Below are 9,884 nucleotides of genomic sequence, written 5' to 3'. Positions count from 1 at the left end.
AACTCATTTAAAACGTGCATTGGGTAAAATTTCCGGTACGTTGTGCTGCTAGCTACTCGTCCACTGTTTGATGTGCACTGTAGTATCGTCTTTGCAAAATGGAACCAGAAATGGTTCGTACCTTAGCTAGCGCAAATTCTTAACCAAGTTTCTATTGCTGCTCTGGTGTGGATGCCTTGGCCGGCGGCGTATAAAAATGGCTGTTCTAAAGTTTAATTTGCTTTACACGGTAACTGCGCAATTAATAATTAACATGCACAGTTTACAAAATTTACTTTTATGTAGGATAGCTAACAGAGGCGTTTTATGTTTCCAGCTAAGCATATTTGCTATTTGCAAAATTAGTGAATATACTTTGTAAGCCACACATTTATGATGATGAGCCACAGTTTGATGTCAAATGTAGCAGCGAAACACTCTGAGTAGTTTCTCCATTGTAACAAAACATTCGCAGGCACAATTACGCATGCACAGTTTGAGGTGAAATGTAGTAGCAAAAACACTGAGTAGCTGATGTATGGTTTGTTGTTGCACTAATGCGCTGCGCAGATAATATTCAAATATTCAAAGTGGTGGTTTGTCTCTTCGTTGGAAAAAATTTAAATAAACACTTACCAATTAAATAAACCATGAAAAACACAAACCAAAAGAGAAAAGGGCAACGCGTCACTTCCGTCAGCGTACACTTCCGGTGATTCACACGATTTTACTACCCATATTTTTCATACCATGGGCCTTATATATCGTTTCTTAAGGAGTAAACTCCAAAAATAAGAAACAACTTTACAAAATGTACCATCATATTATATTTAATATGATATAATTGATGGCTCAGAAATTGAATGAAAAAGAATAAAAAGAATATGGATTCAAAACAATCACATATTTTTCTTTTTTTTTTTCTTTTGTTTGTGTTTTTGATTTTATTTTTTTTGGCATGTACTATTTTTTGTTTGTTCGTTTTTCTTACGGATATGGAACACAATAATGATCCTTCCGCAGGTTCACCTACGGAAACCTTGTTACGACTTTTACTTCCTCTAAATAATCAAGTTCGGCCAACTTTTGCGAAACAACCGTGACACACGAGGCGTCACAGTGATCACGTCCGGAGACCTCACTAAATAATTCAATCGGTAGTAGCGACGGGCGGTATGTACAAAGGGCAGGGACTTAATCAATGCGAGTTAATAACTCACACTTACTGGGAATTCCAAGTTCATGTGAACAGTTTCAGTTCACAATCCCAAGCATGAAAGTGGTTCAGCGGTTTACCCGGACCTTTCGGTCTAGGAAATTCACGTTGATACTTTCATTGTAGCGCGCGTGCAGCCCAGGACATCTTAGGGCATCACAGACCTGTTATTGCTCAATCTCGTTACTGCTAGACGCAATTTTTCCATTTAAGAGGCTAGTGTCCTTATAATGGGACACACCAACAGGTACGACTCCACTTATATAAACACATTCAAACACTTGTACATTCAAGATGTACGCATGAAAGAAGGCTATATAAGTTTCAACATCATAATCCTGAAAGCATCTATTTAATATATTTCAGTCTCGTTCGTTATCGGAATTAACCAGACAAATCACTCCACGAACTAAGAACGGCCATGCACCACCACCCATAGATTCGAGAAAGAGCTATCAATCTGTCTTACACGCTTATGTTCGGACCTGGTAAGTTTTCCCGTGTTGAGTCAAATTAAGCCGCAGGCTCCACTCCTGGTGGTGCCCTTCCGTCAATTCCTTTAAGTTTCAGCTTTGCAACCATACTTCCCCCGGAGCCCAAAAGCTTTGGTTTCCCGGGAAGCGACTGAGAGAGCCATAGTAGTAGCTACACCCAATTGCTAGCTGGCATCGTTTATGGTTAGAACTAGGGCGGTATCTGATCGCCTTCGAACCTCTAATTTCGTTCTTGATTAATGAATACATCTTTGGCAAATGCTTTCGCTTAAGTTAGTCTTACGACGGTCCAAGAATTTCACCTCTCGCTTCGTAATACTAATGCCCCCAAACTGCTTCTATTAATCATTACCTCTTGATCTAAAAACCAATGAAAGTAGAACAGAGGTCTTATTTCATTATTCCATGCACAAAATATTCAGGCATTTGGAGTCTGCTTTACGCACTCTAATTTGTTCAAAGTAATTGTACCGGCCCACAACAACACTCGATGAAGAGCACTGAAGTAGGTTTAAATAGGAGGAATATATAAAAAATACATTGTGTTAATCATATATAAGAACTCCACCGGTAATACGCTTACATACATATGGTAATGTACATACCACAATATATAGTTGTACTACCAGTATGAAGCACAAATTCAACTACGAACGTTTTAACCGCAACAACTTTAATATCCGCTATTGGAGCTGGAATTACCGCGGCTGCCGGCACCAGACTTGCCCTCCAATAGGTCCTTGTTAAAGGATTTAAAGTGTACTCATTCCAATTACAGGGCCTCGGATATGAGTCCTGTATTGCTATTTTTCGTCACTACCTCCCCGAACTGGGAGTGGGTAATTTACGCGCCTGCTGCCTTCCTTAGATGTGGTAGCCGTTTCTCAGGCTCCCTCTCCGGAATCAAACCCTGATTCCCCGTTACAATTGCAACCATGGTAGTCCTGGATACTACCATCAAAAGTTGATAAGGCAGACATTTGAAAGATCTGTCGTCGGTACGGGACCATACGATCTGCAAGTTATCTAGAGTTCAATCAATTTAACGATCATTTGATCGCTTGGTTTTAGTCTAATAAAAGCACACGTTCCATAAGGTCCGTGTTTATATTGCATGTATTAGCTCTAGAATTACCACAGTTATCCAAGTAACTGTTAACGATCTATGGAACCATAACTGATATAAAGAGCCTTTTGCGGTTTCACTTTTAATTTGTTTGTACTTAGACATGCATGGCTTAATCTTTGAGACAAGCATATAACTACTGGCAGGATCAACCAGAATAATATTTATTTACATATTTTTCTTTGTTTTTCATATTTGAAAATTTCATAAATTACGACGGTGTATATAAAAAGTAAAGGGGAAAACACACATATAATAGAACGTAATTATAATAACACAATTTATTTATCATCATCATTATTTCTTAATAATGTGTTTTTATTTGTATAAAATATTTGTATTTTATTTGGTCTTCTTTGTTGTGTTTTTCTTTCATTTTCTTTCGTTCAATGTGCGCTCCCGCCGAACCCTTTGGCTTTTCTTATCAAAATTCAAAAAGCGTTTTTTATGAAAAAGAATTTTCGTTCTCTATATATATTTTATATATAGGTGCTCCGAGGTGCTTCCTACCTTGTCCTCTTCGTGGCTTCTAACTGCCCACGAAGATGAGCGATCTCCGCCACCATCTCTACGAAGAGTTCCTCAAGCTCCAAGGAGTAACCCAGGAGGTCCTTCGCAACACTCTTCGTGAAGCCGTCCATGTCAATGACGGCTCCGCTGAAGACAGCCACAACGGACTTAAAACGCCCCATGAACTTTCTCGCGCTCGTCATCCCCACCGGGCACTCCCAACCCCTCCTGAGAAGGGGCAAAACTCTTCCTTAGTTTTATCATCAGCTTCCCGGCTGGTCCCAATTTTGCGGTCTTCCCACTCCTTTTACCACTTTCGGAAGCGCACTCGCTTCCACTAACCCTAGACTTACCCTTTTCAGGTGCCTTTGCAGCCACCTTTTCAGCTGGGACCGCTGCTCCTCCAGCGGTCTTCTTCTTCATACGGGGAGGGGATCTCAAGAGGACCTCCTCCTCCCATCCATCGCCGACGACGCCAATCTTGAACCGCACTGGTGAGGGGTGCTCGCCCTCTTCATCGCCACGCCTAATTTGGGCATAGCCCACTGCCACCACTGTCACTCGCGTCACAGCACTCGCACAGTGAACAATTGTCTACACGCGATAAACCCACCGGTAATTGCCCGCACAACGATAATTGTTTTTCCCACAATAGAAATTACGCGGAACAAGCACGCGCAATTATAGCGTTCCTCGCTACCCGCACAGCGATAATTGTTTTTTCCACGCCACACGTGTTACACCGAACAGGTGCGCGCAATTATAGCGGCACCCACTTAACGGGAAGAGCCCGCAGACAATTACACGCACAGTTTAACAATAGTCTTTCGCACACACAGTTACGCAGTTACGCCGATCAGGCACGCGCAATTATAGCGTTCTTCGCTACCCGCACAACGATAATGGTTTTTCAAACAGAACACGTGTTACACCGAACAGGTGCGCGCAGTTATAGCGCGCCCACTTAACGGGAAGAACCCGCCAACAATTACACGCACAGTTGAACAATGGTCTTTCGCACAATAGAATTACGCCGATCAGGCACGCGCAATTGAAGCGTCTCTCGCTAACGGGAAAAACCAACCGACGGTCACACTACAGTCGAACAGTTTCCCGCACACACAACCACGCCGATTAGGTTCGCACAATATACGTCAGTTGCCAACGGTAAAAAACGGTATTTTCTCGCGAAAAACAACGCTCAAAGAAAAATTCACTAGCTCGCAAAGCAAAACAAGCGCTCACGCGTCCGCTCGCTTCAACGGTCACACTGCGAATGAGTAGATAGGGAGAGCGTCCAGTGTTTTTTACGTGTGCGCCTGCTGGCGACAGCTCCAACCCACGGTACCCAAAGGCACACGGATCAAAACAATGCGTTGATCAGCGCCCCAAGAATGCAAAAAGCACTGAAGGTGCCAATTGGTACTGTGGAATGGAAACACTAACCACCTTGGTAAGGTTCGAGGTCTATCTAACCCTCTGCCGTTCTATGGGTCCCGGCACCCGGTTGCAATGCAACTCAACGTCGAGCCAAAACGCTCTACCCGAATTTAGGTGTTAACCACAGCCACCACGATACTCCCCGAAGGGCCTACCTCAAGAACAGGTCGGAGCAAGCTCCGAGGGCCCCTTTTCCCCGTGGTACCAGATTTAGGTCTGCGGGCAGACCTCGTAGCCGAGACTACTGCCAGTTGAGCTTTCATACAGCTCTGGACTGGTAGCCATTCCCCATGTTTAATCCCCAATCACGTAGCAGAATAACAAGACAAGTATTACTAGAACCTAATCAACTGACCGTCTAATATTTCCTCGCCGCTTAAAAGCCTCTCGCGCATATTGCCCTAACTTTTCGACATACCCACGGTTGGCAAGCACACCGCTCACATCATACCGTCCGTCAGTGCAGCTAATCCCTACACCCACAAGATCTCTAATGTCTGAGTACATCGAGCATTCACAGAGAACGTGCACCCAGTCCTCTCTTGCCGACCCACATACACATTCCTCACTTGTAGACAAGCACCTCTCATGCAAATACGCATTAAGAGGCCCATGTCCAGTATGGAGGAATCCCAGGCTGAGGGAAAATCCAAAGTCAGGATTTTCTCCGACAAATGAAACATCCCGAATGTACTCGTACGTCGCACGGCCTTTGGAACTATTGTCCCAACGGTCTTGCCACCTACGAAGCATACTCTCGTTTAACATTATTTTGCATTCCAGATACCCCCTTCCTACATCACCGTCGGATAACCAAGGATCCTGCGGCAGCGGCATACCTAGCCTCCTTCGCAACCTGAAGGCAACAGCACGCTGAATGACCAACAGGTCAAGAGGAGGTGCACCCAACAACACCTGGAACGCATCCGTACTCAGTGTACGGCATACAGGCATGCCGGCAAGCAACATAATGCGCTGGCACGCCATCAGATGACGTTTGCCAACTGACTTTAAAGCCGGTGCGAAGCGCACGTCGGCTAAGGCCCCAGTCAAATCTGACCCCGCAACGAACTTGCCCAACAATTGCCTGCAGCCGCTCCCTCAACAACACTAAGTGTGGAGTAAAACACATCCTTTCACTCATAGTTAACCCCAGGTATTTGACTTGCGTCACATACCTAATCAATACCCCATTCAAACGTACAATCGGTGGACGACTCGGGGACAATCTGCCCTTAAGCAGCATTGTCACCGGTTTGTCCATCGATATGTCCACTCCCACATCTACCCCCCAATTGTGGGTCAATGTAAGGAGCTGCCCCACCACTCTCTCCAGTTCCTCACGCGAACGACCCTCAACCAAAATGAGAAGGTCGTCCGCATACGCGCAGTGTTTACAGAGTGGCTCTAACTGCCGAAGCAGTGAGTCCATCAAGAGGTTCCAAACGAAGGGACCACAGATGAATCCTTGCGGACAGCCTCGCGCAACCCCAATGTCCGAAAAATAACTCCGCCATAGAGTAATTTCCGGACAGCCAAGCTCCTCTAGCCGTTGTAACACACGGTCCCAGCGCAAGTAGTCAAATGCCCCCTTGAAGTCAATAAACATGCCAAGAACATATTTATTGGCGTTTTCCCTAACTACACTCTCAACACACATCCACGTATCTTCTACACTACGTCCTTTCCTAAATCCATACTGCCTATCCGACCTAACACCCCGAGTTAGCTCCAGAAGCCGCTCAACCATAACCCTTTCCAGCACTTTTGCAAGTACCGGAAGGAGACTGATACCACGATAAGATCGAGGATCGCTCCCTGATCTTATCGGGCGACTTCAATAGAACAACCACCCTAGCAACTTTCCACTCGCGTGGAAAATATCCCTCCCATATGCATTTATCATAAATGGGCTCCAAATATTCCGGAATGAATTTCCACAAGCATTTGCACATCTCTCCGTTCAAACCATCGAAACCTGGAGACCTTTTAGACCTGACCAGGCCAAACGCATAATCCAACTCTCCAACGTCTAATGGAGGGACAGGCACCTCTTGTGCAGGAGGAACCTAAACCTCAGCCCTGGGAAAGAACTCCACGTCGATAATACAGTGTCACCTACACCAAGAGAGCTAGCCATCTCATTTCGACGACCACGACAGATCCTAAAGACCTGTCCCCAAGGGTCGTCCCTATTTTCCCCAACAAATCTCCTCCACTCTTCCTCCTTAACTCTAACCAACATCTTCTTGTATTCTTTCATTTCTACACTAAATTGATACCTGAGCTGGGACAGATTCTCCGAATTGCTCCGCCTGGCGCGTTGAAACAACCGCCTCAAGCGTCGGACAGACCTCCTCTTTGAATTTAACTCACTCGTCCACCATAATTTGTATTAAATTATGGTCACTAATTCCCCAAGCCCCCCTAACGCTCCATTTACACTCGAACCTGCTCGCTGCTGCCTCATTCATGAGCGTCACGTCAATGTCACTCACACCTCTAGGCCCCTCAAACGTATACCATTCGGTTGGTTCGTTTGCAATGAGGAGGCTATTCGCCACAAGCCATTCACCCATAACCTCACCCCGATCGTGGCTCCGATTGAAAAGTATTTTTCTTCAGGGAAGAGCTTTAGAGCAAACCTGCCGACTAAAGGTTCGCCATGAGAAATCTTTATTATCCTGGAAGAGATTTAGAGCAAACCTGCCGACTAAGGGTTCCTTTTCAAATAAAAGATTTTTATTTAGTTAGGGCAAATGACTGCCTTCCAACTACCAGGCTAAGACTGAACTGCCTGCCTTCTGATAGAATGGATTTATTTTATACTTTCTTTTTGTCATCAATAAAATATATAATTACAACCAAACATTGTTACAAGTAAAAATCAATAACAAAATTGTAAACACATAAAAATACTATACAATGAAATTTTGCTAAGGTTGACTTAAATTTTGTTTAGGTTGACTTACAACACAGTAAGCTATGGTTTTGCCTTGGAGTGGGGTATCATATGACAAAAAAAATGTATTTGGTGTGTGCCATGAAATGAAAAGAATTATGTCATTGAAATTGAAGAGTAGAGTAAATTGATATGGTTTACATAATTTAAGTTTGAGTATTAAAAATATATTTAAAGAACTCGAAAGAAGTTTGAAAGGGAAGTGAAGGTAGTCTACACCCCTATGGTTAAGATTGAAATTACTCTGCTAAAAAAATTTGTAGTTTTCAATAAAAATAATTTTATGACTTTAAAAGTTTCTTAGTATATCTAAATTTATTTTTAATTGTATGTTTTATAGTAAATATTTCTTAAATGTATTTAATATGATAACATTTTAGGTGATTTTGTATTTCTTAAGGGTATTATTATGATATTCCTTAGGTTTATTGTTAATTTCTAATACAGAATTGACTCCTTTACGCTCCACTATGAGATAAGGGCCATGATATGGACTTTGCTGTTTTCTTCTACTTTCTAGTTTTACAAATACCCAGTCACCTACTTTTAATTCTGATGTGTTACTGCTCTTGTCATATAGTTCTTTTCTCTTTTGTTTTGTTAGTTTTATCAGCTCTTGTGCCCTAAGAAGTGACTCTTTTAGTCTAAGTTTCATCTCATTTGCGTAATTGTTTAAGTTATATACTGGTTGATTGTCCTCGATTATGTCAGTTGGTAAGCGTGGAAGTTTTCCGTATATTAACTCGTACGGTAAAAATTCCGTCTCTATGTTCGGTGTGGTATTAAAAGCAAATGCAAAATAAGGTAGCCATTGGTCCCATTCGTGATTTTCTACGAAGTGTAACAGAAATTTATTTAAGACTCTGTGACTCCTTTCAACTGTTATTGTCTGATGGTGATAGGGTGCTGAAAAGGTCTGCTTTATATTTAGTATTTCGCATATATTTTTCATTAATTCATTTGCAAACTCTGTACCTCGATCAGATTTTAATGTATTAAAAAGTCCGTATTTTAGTATTACCTGTTCTACCAGTGTTTTTGCGATAGAAATTGCTTCTTTAGTTTCCATTGGGAATAAGATTACGTATTTTGTCAGTTCGCATTGTACCGTTAAAATATATCGGAAACCATTTGATATAATCAATGGTCCTACTGTATCTATGCTTCAATTTTCAAAGCTTGTAATAGGTGTGTCCGTTACTGTCATTTTTTCTTTTATGTACTTTGTCTGTTTGTTTCGAGGACATTCTTTACAACTGTTTATATATTGTTTTATCATTTTTCTCATGTTCTTCCATATGTACTTTTGTTTTAATTTTAAGATAGTTTTTCTTATACCCAGGTGTCCTCCTAGTGCTGAATTGTGATACTCAAAGATTAAATTTTTTATAATTTCTTCGTCATTAATTTGTTTTGGGCCTTTATATAAAATTATTTTTAAGGGTCTTAAATTTTGTTCTAATCTTTCAGTTTGCAACTTGTTGAATGCTTTCTTAAAATTTTCAATATTCATTTCTCTTAATAAATTATCTTTTTCTAGCGCTAGCTTTTCTATATTTCTTTTAGTCGCTATTGATGATAGTTTCGCCATGATTGAAACGTATTTCAAAGGCTCCTCACTATATCGGACTATTATATCCCCATTTTTATTTATCTGTATTTCGGATCCTTTCATTTTTTCTTCGTATACGAATTTTAATCTTTTTATATTTCTTATATCGGCTGTGGACGTACAATCCCAAATGTGAAGTAGGCCTGACTTCGAATGAGAGTTGTAGTTCTCCTTGTCTACCCTGACGTTATTTTTGGCAGAAATTCCCCTTGTTATTACAAACATTTTATTATTGTCATCACAATCCGTTGGTATCATTTTTTTTAGTATGTCTGAGTCTATCTTTATTCGTGATAATGCATCGGCATTTGTGTTCATTTTGCCTTGCTTGTAGACTATTTCGAAATCATAGTCTGACAAATCAAGTCTAATCCTTGTCATCTTGGACGAAGGATTTTTGTGTGAAAATAAGGAGATAAGAGGTCTGTGGTCCGTTACGACGGTAAATTTTCTACCCATTAGGTATGGACGGAAGAAATTTATTCCCCAGTGAATCGCGAGTAGTTCTTTTTCTATGACCGATTTATTTATATCATGTTTTACTA

General features: G+C 41.6%; 1 pseudogene; it reads right to left on the bottom strand.

Annotated features, from left to right (window-relative positions):
- Window positions 1-985: 985 nt before the first annotated feature.
- LOC128870660 (small subunit ribosomal RNA) lies at window positions 986-2,974 on the bottom strand (annotated as a pseudogene).
- Between the last annotated feature and the right edge of the window lie 6,910 nt (window positions 2,975-9,884).

The sequence above is a fragment of the Anastrepha ludens genome, unplaced genomic scaffold (assembly GCF_028408465.1).
Source record: "Anastrepha ludens isolate Willacy unplaced genomic scaffold, idAnaLude1.1 ptg000018l, whole genome shotgun sequence".
NCBI lineage: Eukaryota > Metazoa > Arthropoda > Insecta > Diptera > Tephritidae > Anastrepha > Anastrepha ludens.
The sequence above is the reverse complement of the archived record's forward strand: the minus strand, read 5'-3'. Positions and strand labels throughout refer to the sequence as shown.